Below are 11,023 nucleotides of genomic sequence, written 5' to 3' on the forward strand. Positions count from 1 at the left end.
AGCAGTGTATGATCCTACCCCTGAAGTCTCTAGGGCAGAATGTTCCCTGGTGTCTTCCAGCTCCTGGTGATGCTAGCTGCCCACATAAGACTAGAACTTCGTGGGCCCTAGTAATTCCCCTGAACTACATACAATACTCCAATCACCACTTTGGGATATTTATCTATTTATTTAGAAGGGTTGAATATTAGCCCAGGATTCTTTGAATTCACTATGTGGCTGAGCCTGGCCTTGAACTCCTGATCTCCTTGCAACCATTTCCTAAGTGATCAGATCACAGGCAATGTGCCCCTATATTGAACCCTTAACTTGTTTGTTTTTTGAGACAAGGTCTCATTATGCATCCTTGACTGTCTGGAGCCACATCCGGTACCACAAACAAACAAACAAACAAACAAACAGATAAAGATTTTTCTCTTTCCAGATATGTCTAGGTGTCTAGGTTTATGTCAGGTTGACAAAAGCTAACCAACAATACAGGTAGGCCTCAGACTCACAGAGATCTACCTGCTTCTGTCTCCTGAGTGCTGGGACTAAAGGTGTGGGCCACTGTGTACTGCTACCACGTTGGTTCCAACATGACCTTCTCCGAGTTGTCTATGTGTTTCTGCCACAGGCACACCTCTCTGATACTTCCCCCACCTCTTCTCCTGCCTTTTCCTCTCTTTCCCTTTTCCTATTTCCTTTTTCCTTGCCTACATCGATGCTGTAGAACCCAGGGCCTTGTACATGCTAGGCCAGTGGTTCTCAGCCTTCCTAATGCTTCGACCCACTAATGTAGTTCTTCATGTTGTGGTGACCCCCAACCATAAAATTATTCCATTGATACTTCATAACTGTAATTTTAATAGTGTTATGAATCATAATATAAATATCCGATATGGAGGCTACCTGATATGTGACCCCTGTGAAAGGGTCATTCGACTCCCAAAGGGATTGAGACCCATAGGTTGAGAACCATTGTGCTAGGCCAACACTCTACCAGTGAGCCACATCTCTAGCTCCTTTTCCTATCTCTCTTACAGACATTGGCTATTGAATGTAGGGACCACTCAGATAATCCAGCATGATCTCAGGTCAAGATACTTAACATGGGGCTGGAGAGCCAGCTCAATTGGCTCAGATGGCTAAGAGTGCTTTATTGCTCTTCCAGAGCTCAGATCTCAACACCCACATCAGGCAGCTCACAGCCACCTGTAGCTCCAGCTCCAGGGGATCTGACCTCTCTCCTGGCTTTAGTGGACACTCACACACACACACACACACACACACACACACACACTTTTTTAAAGCCATTTAACATAATCACCTCTGCAAAAACCTTTTGTCCAAATAAGGCCATGTTCCTAGGTCTAGGAGTCATGATGTGCACATGTCTTTTGAGGAAGGGCTCAAGTTTAACCCTTTTACATGGTATGAATGCACCACCACTTGCCTATTTGTGGACATTTGTTTTCAGGTTTGTCTTATTATAAATAAAGTCTCTATGGACAGCCACGTGCATGTTTGTGTGGATATCTTCTTTCCTTTATCTGGGACAGATGCCAAGGGGTGCAATTCCTAAGTCATATGGTAATGGTATGCTTCTTCTTTTTTTAATGTTTTTTTTTTTTTTTTTCAGGACAAGGTTTCTCTGTGTATCCCTGACTGTCCTGGAATCATTAATCCCAGCACTCTGGAGGCAGAGGAAGATGGATTTCTGAATTTGAGGTCAGCCTAGTCTACAGAGTGAGTTCCAGGACAGTCAGGGTTACACAGAGAAACCCTGTCTCGAAAAACCACAAACAAACAAACGAATAAAGATTTTTCTCTTTCCAGATATGTCAGGTGTCTAGGTTTGTGACAAGTTGACAAAAGCTAACCAGCACACCTCCAAAGATGATTCTCTATCTCATTGGCATTGCAACTCAGGAGGGCATCTTAGAAGAGAAACTGGGTCAGCTTTGCATTTCCTTTCTTTTCTTCTTTTTTCTTTCTTTTTTTCTTTTTTTTTTCTTTCTTTCTTTCTTTCTTTCTTTCTTTCTTTCTTTCTTTCTTTCTTTTTTTTTTTTTTTTTTGAGACAGGGTCTCACAATGCAGCCCTGGCTGGCCTGGAACTGACTATGTAGTCCGTGTTGACCTTTAACCTGCCTCTGCCTCCAAGTGCTGGGGTTCGGAGCCTGGATCTTTGGCTTCTTAGAGTTCCTGCAGTCCACTGGTGGGGTATGCACAGCAAAGGCCCTGGGGCTCTCTCACTGTGTCAGGCAGAGCTGAAAAGATCTCAGCTTAGCCTATAGCCCTACCCCCAGCAAGACAGTCAAACTGTCCTTAAACACCCTGGAAACTTGGCATTGACTTCACCTCCTTATGGAAGCAAGTCCTTCAGGCATGTTTCCAGAACAGAGAATTCTCACTCGTGTTCAAGATTTGCTCTGGCAACTACTTTTCTTTCTCAACCAGTTTACCCAGAGTTTCCAGAATTCTTCAGCCATTTTCTCCTTGGCACTTAGATTCATCACACACTTCTACATTGTGTGATGGATAAGGATTTCTCAGTGGCTTAATGAACCCAGAGCCAACAATAAACTCCATGTCACGGTGAGATCCAGTCTTTTCTTTCAACTTTGCAAACTTTTGACTTGGGCTCTGGCCATTGTGGTGTTGGAAGGGATGTGCTTGCTCTGTGTCTGTCTGGTCAGCCCAGCTCATTAGGAGTTTCTGTTTGTTTCTAAATTATGTATGTGTGAGAGACAGATAGGGGGAGTAGGCACATGCTGTGGCAGGGTGTTGAAGCCAGAGGGCAGCTTTTGGAAGTTGGTTCTTGCCTTTCATTTTATTAAGACAAGATAACACTTGTTTCTTCAGTGTATGTGCCTGGCTAACTGGCCCACAACCATCTGACCATCTGGGCAATTCTCCTGTTTCTGCCCTCTGACCTAGTGCTGGGATTTCAGATGTGCCATCAAAGCTAGCTTCTATTTTATTATTTATTTATCATTCATTTGTTCGTATTTATTTATTTATTCATTCATTTATTTATTTATTTATTTATTTATTTATTCATTCATTTATTTATTTATTTATTTTTGAGACAGAATCTCAATGAGTAGCCAGTCTGGAGCTTGCTATGTCAACCAAGCTGGCCTTGAACTCACAGAGGTTCACCTGTATCTGCTTTCTCAGAGCTGGGATCAAAGTCATGCCCTGCCACACCCAGCTTGAATCCAGCTTTTTAAACGTGTGTTCCATGGATTGAAGTTGGGCTGTTGTGGTGATATATTGTGTACCCTAATAAAATTTGCCTGAAGATCAGAGAACAGAACAAGCCACTAGATTAAACATAGAGGCCAGGCAGTGGTGGCACACACCTTTAATCCTAGCACTCAAGAGGCAGAGATCTGTCTGGATCTCTGTGAGTTCAAAGCCACCCTGGACTACATGAGACTGTCTCAGTCTAGGAGAGAAACAGAGCCAGGCAGTGGTGGCACACGCCTTTAATCCCAGCACTTGGGAAGCACACACGCCTTTAATGGCTGGGTGGAGAAAGGTATTTAAGATGTGAGGAGACAGGAACTAAAGGCTCTCTTGGCTAAATTCTTTTTGGCTGAGGAAGCTCATTTGGCTAGGGGCCTGTCATCTGAGGCTTTTCAGGCTGAGGAGTCCTAGAGGTGAGAGGTGGCAGTGGCTTGTTCCTTTGTCTCTCTGTCCTTTCAGCATTTACCCCAATACCTGGCTCCTTTGTTTGTTTTTGTTTTTATAAAGCCACTTAGAATTTGAACAACAGGCTGTCAGTCTTGTGCAGCCTTTGCCCACTGAATTCTTCCTGGAGCACATGAGAGGTTTCTCTATGCCGGACACAGGACCTTCTTAAATGCTTGTCTGCCTCCCCTCTTTCCCCAGCACCCTCTCCCCCTTCCTTCTTTTTCTTTTCCTCTTTTTAATTTGAAGCAGAGTCTATGTAGCCCTAGTTAGCCTGGAACTCTCTGAAACTCTCTCTGTTAAGCAAGTAGGATTTGAATTCTCAGAGATCTGCCTGCCTCTGCCTCTAGAGTGCTAAGATCAAGGCATGGGCCACCACACGCAGCCATCTCCCCTTTCAAGTACAGGGCTGGAGAGATAGCTCATCAGCTAAGAGTACTTATTGGTATTACAGAGGATCAAGGTTCAGTTCTCAGTACCCACCGAGCAGCTCACAATTATCTGTAACTCCAAGCCAAAGGGAACTAACTCCCTCTTCTTGTCTCCAGGAAACTGCATGCATGTGGTGCAAAGACATACAATCAGGCAAAACATTCATACACATAAAATAAAAGATAAAGGGGGCACTGTGGAATAATCCTTTTGTACACTGTGAAGATATATTGCTCTCAATGGTTTAATAAAAAAACCAGTTGGCCAATAGCTAGGCAGGAAGAGGTTAGACAGAAGAGCCAGACTGAGAGAATGCTGGGAAGAAGGAGGGCAGAGTCGCCAGCCAGACTCAGCAGAGGAAGGAGGACATATAAATGAGATAACAAGCCATGAGCCATGTGGCAGCCTGTAAATTAATAAATATGGGTTAATTTAAGTTGTAAGAGTTAGTTGGTAACAAGCCTAAGCTATCGGCTGAGAATCTATAGTAAGTCTCTATGTGGTTATTTGGGAGCTGGCTGGCAAGACAAAAACTTCCACCAACAGGGGTGGGGGACTGAGGGATGGCTCAACAGTTAAGAGCACTGGCTGCTCTTCAAGAGGAGCTGTTTGATTTCCAGAACCCACACAGCTGCTCACAACATCTGTATCTCCAGATGGATCCAATGCCATCTCCTGGTCTCTGTGAGCATCAGGGATGCACATGATGCACAGACATACATGCCATCAAAACATTTGTGCATATAAAATAAAGAAAGAAATAAAAATTTAAAAAGAAGCCAGGAGTGATGGTGCACGCCTTTAATCCCAACACTTAGGAGGCAGAAGCAGGCAGATCTCTGAGTTCAAGTCCAGCCTGATCTACAGAGCTAGTTCTAGCCCAGGACAGTCAGAGATAACAGAGAAACCCTGTCTGGAAAACAAAACAAAACAAAAGCAAAGTGTAGTACAGTAAATATATAAGCAATGAAGTCAGTTACCAGACACTCCACACTGTGTCTGATACTGCGTACCGGCCATTCCCTCAATGACAGTGTAATATATTTGTTAACCCCAGTATCACCATGAACACTGGAGAGAGACTTATGTTATGACAGCTAGGATGTCATAAAGTGATAGGAAATTGTCAGCCGCTTTATAATTTTGTGCTATATTCTGCATGATGTATGTGGATCATACATACATCATATGGTGTTCAGAATGAGACTCACTCTCTCTCGTTTTTTTTTTAAACAAGGTCTATGTAGCCCTAGTGTTCCTGGAACATACTGTGTAAACCAGGTTGGCCTCAAATTCACAGAGATCTATCTGACTTTGCCTCCTGAGTGTTAGAAATGACTTCTTTTCCTTGAGATTATTTTTTTTTTTTTTTTTCAACTAAGAATTTACTGGATGTATTGCTGTGATAGGTCTGACCATGCTTTTGTTTGGAGGATGTGAACTTTGGGATTTTGGGTTAGGAAAGCAGTTGAATGCTTTAAGCAAGGCTTAATGGACCATATTAGTAGAAGTGTGGAAGACAGCAGTGCTGAGGGTGATTTGAACTGTGGGGCCTGGCTTAGCAGTTTTCAGAGAATATTAGTACGTGGCCTAGAGACCATTCTTGTGATAGTTTGGCAAAGAATGTGTCTGTTTTCTGCTCTTGTCTGAAAAATCTGCCTGAGGCTAAATTGAAGAGTTATGGATTACCACTTTGGCCGAGGAAATTTCCAGACAAGCTGGTGTTGGCTGTGTTGTTTATTAGTGACCATGCTTACACAGATCTACAATGAAAAGGAGCAAGCTGAGCAAATGAAAATATAAAATGCAGATAAAAAAATTAAAGAAAAATCCGATACTAAATAAAATAAAGGGAGTGATGACCTCAGGGCAAGACCCCACTCAGATAGGCTTCCAATTTGTGAAAAGGAATTAAAGAAAAGTGAAAAGGATTTAAAGAAAATCTTAGGGCCTTGTATAGTGGCACTTGCCTTTAATCCTAGCACTTGGGAGGCAGAGGCAGAGGCAGGTGGTTCTCTGAGTTTGAGGCCAGCTTGGTCTACAGAGGGAGTTCCAGAACAGCCAAGCTTAGGCAATGAAGGGAACCACAAAAATAAATAAATAAATAAATAAATAAATAAATAAATAAATAAATAAATAAAAATAAAAAAAGGAAAGCTGGTAAAGATGTAATTGAATGAGAGGGCCATATTCCAGCCCCAGCAAGCAGAAGAACTTGACAGCTTTGGCCATATAGTTCTGGCTTTAGTGTCAAGGATAGAAGAAATGGGTTATAGAATCTCCCTCTGCAACTAAGGAACGCTGCCAAGGACATGTCTGGGGTGTCCCTGCATGGAGGCCTAGAGAGGCCATTGTGTGAAGCTGCTGAAGCCTGGATTGCCTTGGAGACCCCAAGATGTTGGAGATGCCAGAGTCATGGGATAGCTGCTGAGGAAAGCTGCTACCAGGGAGTGGAACCAGCCCAAGAGAAGGAAGTGGGTTGCAGTCTACAAAGCTGGATGGAGTTGAAGATCTGAAGAGCATTTTGACATTAGACATGGAGATGCAGAGTTTGGAGTTTGCCCAGCTGGTTTTCAGTCTTGCTTTGGTCCTGTATTTCCTCACTACGCTCCCTTCCTGACATTTTGGAATGATAATGTATATCCTGTGCCACTATATGTTGGAAGGATGTGATCTGCTTTTTTATTTTGATTTTGTAGGGGATTATAGTTAAGAAATTGCATGAATCTCAGAAAAGACTTTGAATTTTAGACTTTTAAACACTGTTGAGACTGTGATAGACTTTGGGGACTTTTGAAGTCAGATGGAATGCATTTTTGCATTATGATATGGCTACAAGGTTATGGGGGCCAGGGAGTAGAATGTGTCAGTTTGAATAGGAATGGCTCCCATATATTTGATGCTAGGTCATTAGGGAGTGGCACTATTAGGGGGTGTGCTCTTGTTGAGGTAGGTGTGGCTTTGTTGGAGGAAGTGTGTCACTTTGAAGTTTCAAGCTCAAGCCAGGTCCAGTGTGGCACTCTCTTCCTGCTGTCTGCCAATCCAGATGTAGAACCCTTAGCTCCTCCTCCAGCCCCATGTCCGCCTGCACAATGCCACATTTCCCACCATGATGATAATGGACTAAATCTCTGAACCTGTAAGCCAATCCCAATTAAATGTTTTTTCTTTATAAGAGTTGTCATGATCATGGTGTCTCTTCACAGCAATAGAAATCTTAACTAAGACACCAAGTATGTTCATATCTGAGTATGTTATATATAGTGAGGCATGTTTTCAAACTTTTATTGATTCTTTTTGAATTTCACATCATGCATCCCAATCCCACACATTTCCCCATAAAACATTTATCTAATTATTCTTTATCAATAAAACAAAATCAAGAGTCATGGGCTGGAGAGATGGCTCAGAGGTTAAGAGCCCTGGCTGCTCTTCCAAAGGACCTGGGTTCAATTCCCAGCAACCACATGGCAGTGGCAGCTCACAACTCTCTGTAACTCCAATTCCAGGGGATCTGGCATCCTCACACAAACATACATGCAGGCAAAACCCCAATGTATATGATAAATAAATAAATCTTTTAAAAAAATTGGGAGTCAGATAGCAGGGTAAGGACATGAATGACCAGAGAAGTGACAGAGAAGCCACCAGTGACCTTCTTTCCCTTCCATTCCTCCATCCAAAAAGGGCTGAGATCCTCTCTCAGCCCCACCTTACTACGTCCTGACTCCTATCTGTCCTCAGTCCTCCAAAACCTCCATGGTTAATTTTGGTCAGCTAATGGCTAGCTCCGACCTCTGACTCAAAGCAAACTTTATTGTCAGAATTTGATCAAAATATCACACAACATCCCTGTCCTTCCAATCTGCTATCTACCCTTGCAACCTCCCCGCAAAACAAAACAAAATTTAAAAGAAAAACTACAGACGAAACAAAACAAAATAAAAACAACAAAAGAAGGAGGAAGAGGAGGAGGAGAAGAAGAAAAAGAAGAAGAAGAAGAAGAAGAAGAAGAAGAAGAAGAAGAAGAAGAAGAAGAAGAAGAAGAAGAAGAAGAAGAAGAAGAAGAAGAAGAAGAAGAAGAAGAAGAATCTCGTCTTGGTCTGGTTCCTGGTCTCTGGCTTCTGCTACACCATCAATAATGGCTCTCTCACTGGGGCTCCTCTTGGATATCCTGTTGTTGTCCTGTGTTGTGGAGATCCTGCTGTTTTGGATCTATAGGTTCATCTCCTTCACATGCTCCAACAGTTCATAGATTCAGTGGATGCCGGGGTGGATCATCTCATACCCCTGGTTCCTGACCTGGATGGTAGCTGGGCTAGTCAGCCCACCAGCTTTCCCCACCCAGGTGAGATCTCCAGCACAGCCTCTGCAGCAAGGAGTGAGGCCGATTCTCTCACTCTTTGGCCCTTGGGTCCAGCTCTCCCACACTCACACCACCAGGGCCAGCTCCACTGCCTTGCCTAGGCAAGGTGAAGGGCCCTCTCTGATTGCTGTGGGGGGCATACGGGGATGGGTGGGGTCAGCTCTCCTGCTCTCATGCCCTCAGGGCTGACTCACCTGAGTCCCTGACAACGGGGTTAGCTCTAGTGTGCTGCCCTGGCAGGGTGCAGGGTCTGCTCTCCTGTGTGCAGCAGCTGATGAGAGGATAGTTCTCCCACTCTCATGACCCCAGGTAGCAAGGGGTGGGGGGTAGGGCATCGTTCCCTCACCCATGCCACCACATGGCAGATGAGAGTCGGAGCAGGGACATCTCTCCTGCTCTCGTGTCCACAGGGTCAGCTCACCTGTGCCCACAGGGTCAGCTCTAGTATGCTGCCCAGATGGGATGAAGGGCCCGCTCTCCAGTGTGCTGCAGTTGTGAGGGACAAGGCTAGTTCTCTGACTCTAGTGATCCCAGGGCCAGCCTCTCACCTGCTTTGGGTAGCAAGGGGTGGGAGAAGGAGGGCATCTTTCCCTCACCCATGCTACCACATGGTGGATGGGGGGGGGCAGGGACAGCTCTGTTAATCTCACATCCTCAGGGCCAGCTCACCCATGTCCCAGACAACAGTCAGCTCTAGGGTGCTGCCCTGGTGAGGTACATGCCTGTGCTAAGGGGTGTGGCCATCTTTCCTGGTTGTGGGGGCCAGCTCTACTGCTGTAGTATCCACCTCCGGGCCAGTGAGGTGTTGCTGGACTTTCTCCCAAATAATGACATACAGACTTATTATTAATTATGAAAGCTTGGACTTTAGCTTAGGCTTGTTCCCAATTAGCTCTTAAAACTTCATTAACATAATTTCTATTCATCTACAGTTTGTTACATGTGTGGCTTCTTACCTCTCTTTCATTCTGTATGTTTGACTTCCTCTGTGTCTTCATAGCATTTCCTGTGAGCCTAGATTCATTCCAAGTTCCTCTCTCTCCCTGGAAGTCCCGCCTATCCTCTTCTGCCTAGCTATTGGCCATTCAGGTCTTCATTAAACCAATCAGAAGGTGCCTTAGCAAAGACACATCTTCACAGTGTACAAAATGATTATCCCACAACAGTAAGGGTGGGACCAGCTCAGCATGGCTCTCAGATTTCAATGTTCTTGGTTCCTGTGACTCCCATGGATATATGGGCCATGGACAGCAACACAGATCCCAGCCACAGCAGGACCATGGACCCAGACATGGTCCTTGGCAGCAGCTGGGGCCCTGGTGTCTCCATGGCCCTAGTGGCAGCACAGGACAGCCAGATCAGTATGGCGCTGGTAGCACCATGGCCTTCAGACACCAACATGGTCTCAGGTGGCTGACCCTCAGTGGTACCATGGGTCACGGACATCAACTCAGACCCTGGCTGCTGTAAAGTCATGGACCTAGACTTGGCCGTTCGCAGCAGCCCTGGTCCCGATGACACCATGGCTTGGGTAGCAGCATGGCCCCCGGATACCCACCTAGACCCTAGGCATTCATGTGACCTTTGGTGAAAACATGGGCCACAGATAGTGAGGCATTTTTATGGTGGCCATTTAAAAAGCTTTTTCCAATTATTCTAATATCTGTCATTTTTGTGTTGGTGTCTATAATGTATTTTTTATTTTATTATTGATTTTTCGAGATATGGTTTCTCTGTGTGTAGCTCTGATTGTCCTGGAACTCACTCTGTAGATCAGGCTGGCCTCAAATTCAGAAATCTGTCTGCCTCTGCCTCCTCAGTGCTGGGATTAAAGGCATGCACCACCACTACCTGGCTTATAAATGATTTTTTTTTTTTTTTTTTTTTTTTTTTGTCTTTTGAGTTAGGCTTTCAGGTAGCCCAGGCTGGCTTGGAGGCTTTGAACTTGCTATGTAGCCAAGGATGACCTTGAACTCTTTGTCCTTGTGCCTCTTCTTCCCAAGTGCTGGAATTACAAACACATGTCACTACATCCAGCCTAGTTTTTTTTTCTAATGTTTTATCATGTTTAGTTATGCATGTGTCTATGGGTGGAAATCTGCACATGATTTCCTGGGGAGACCTGTGGTGTTAGACACCCCTGGGCTGGAGTTACAGTTACTTGTGAGCTCCCTGATCTGGGTGCTAGGAACTGAACTGGAGTCCTCTTCGGGAGAGGTTTGTGCTCTCAACTGATGATGAGCCTTCTCTCCAGCACCACCCACGTCGTTTTTGAAAACCGATTTATCAACTGTGTGTGTGTGTGTGTGTGTGGCTGCGTGTGTGTATCTCCGTGTGTGCCTATGTGGTTCATGTATGTATGTATGTGTGTGCATGTTATGTGTGTGTGTTCATCCGTGTGTATGTGTGAGTGACAAGGTGAGCTTGTGGAGGTCAGAAGCCAATTTTTTGGAACTGGTTCTATCCTTTTGCCTTGACATGGGTTCTAAGGATTGAACTCAGGTTGCCATGTTTGTATAGCATAAACCTTTACCTCCTGAACTTTAT

This window comes from Peromyscus leucopus, chromosome 2, assembly GCF_004664715.2.
Source record: "Peromyscus leucopus breed LL Stock chromosome 2, UCI_PerLeu_2.1, whole genome shotgun sequence".
In the NCBI taxonomy this organism is placed as follows: Eukaryota; Metazoa; Chordata; class Mammalia; order Rodentia; family Cricetidae; genus Peromyscus; species Peromyscus leucopus.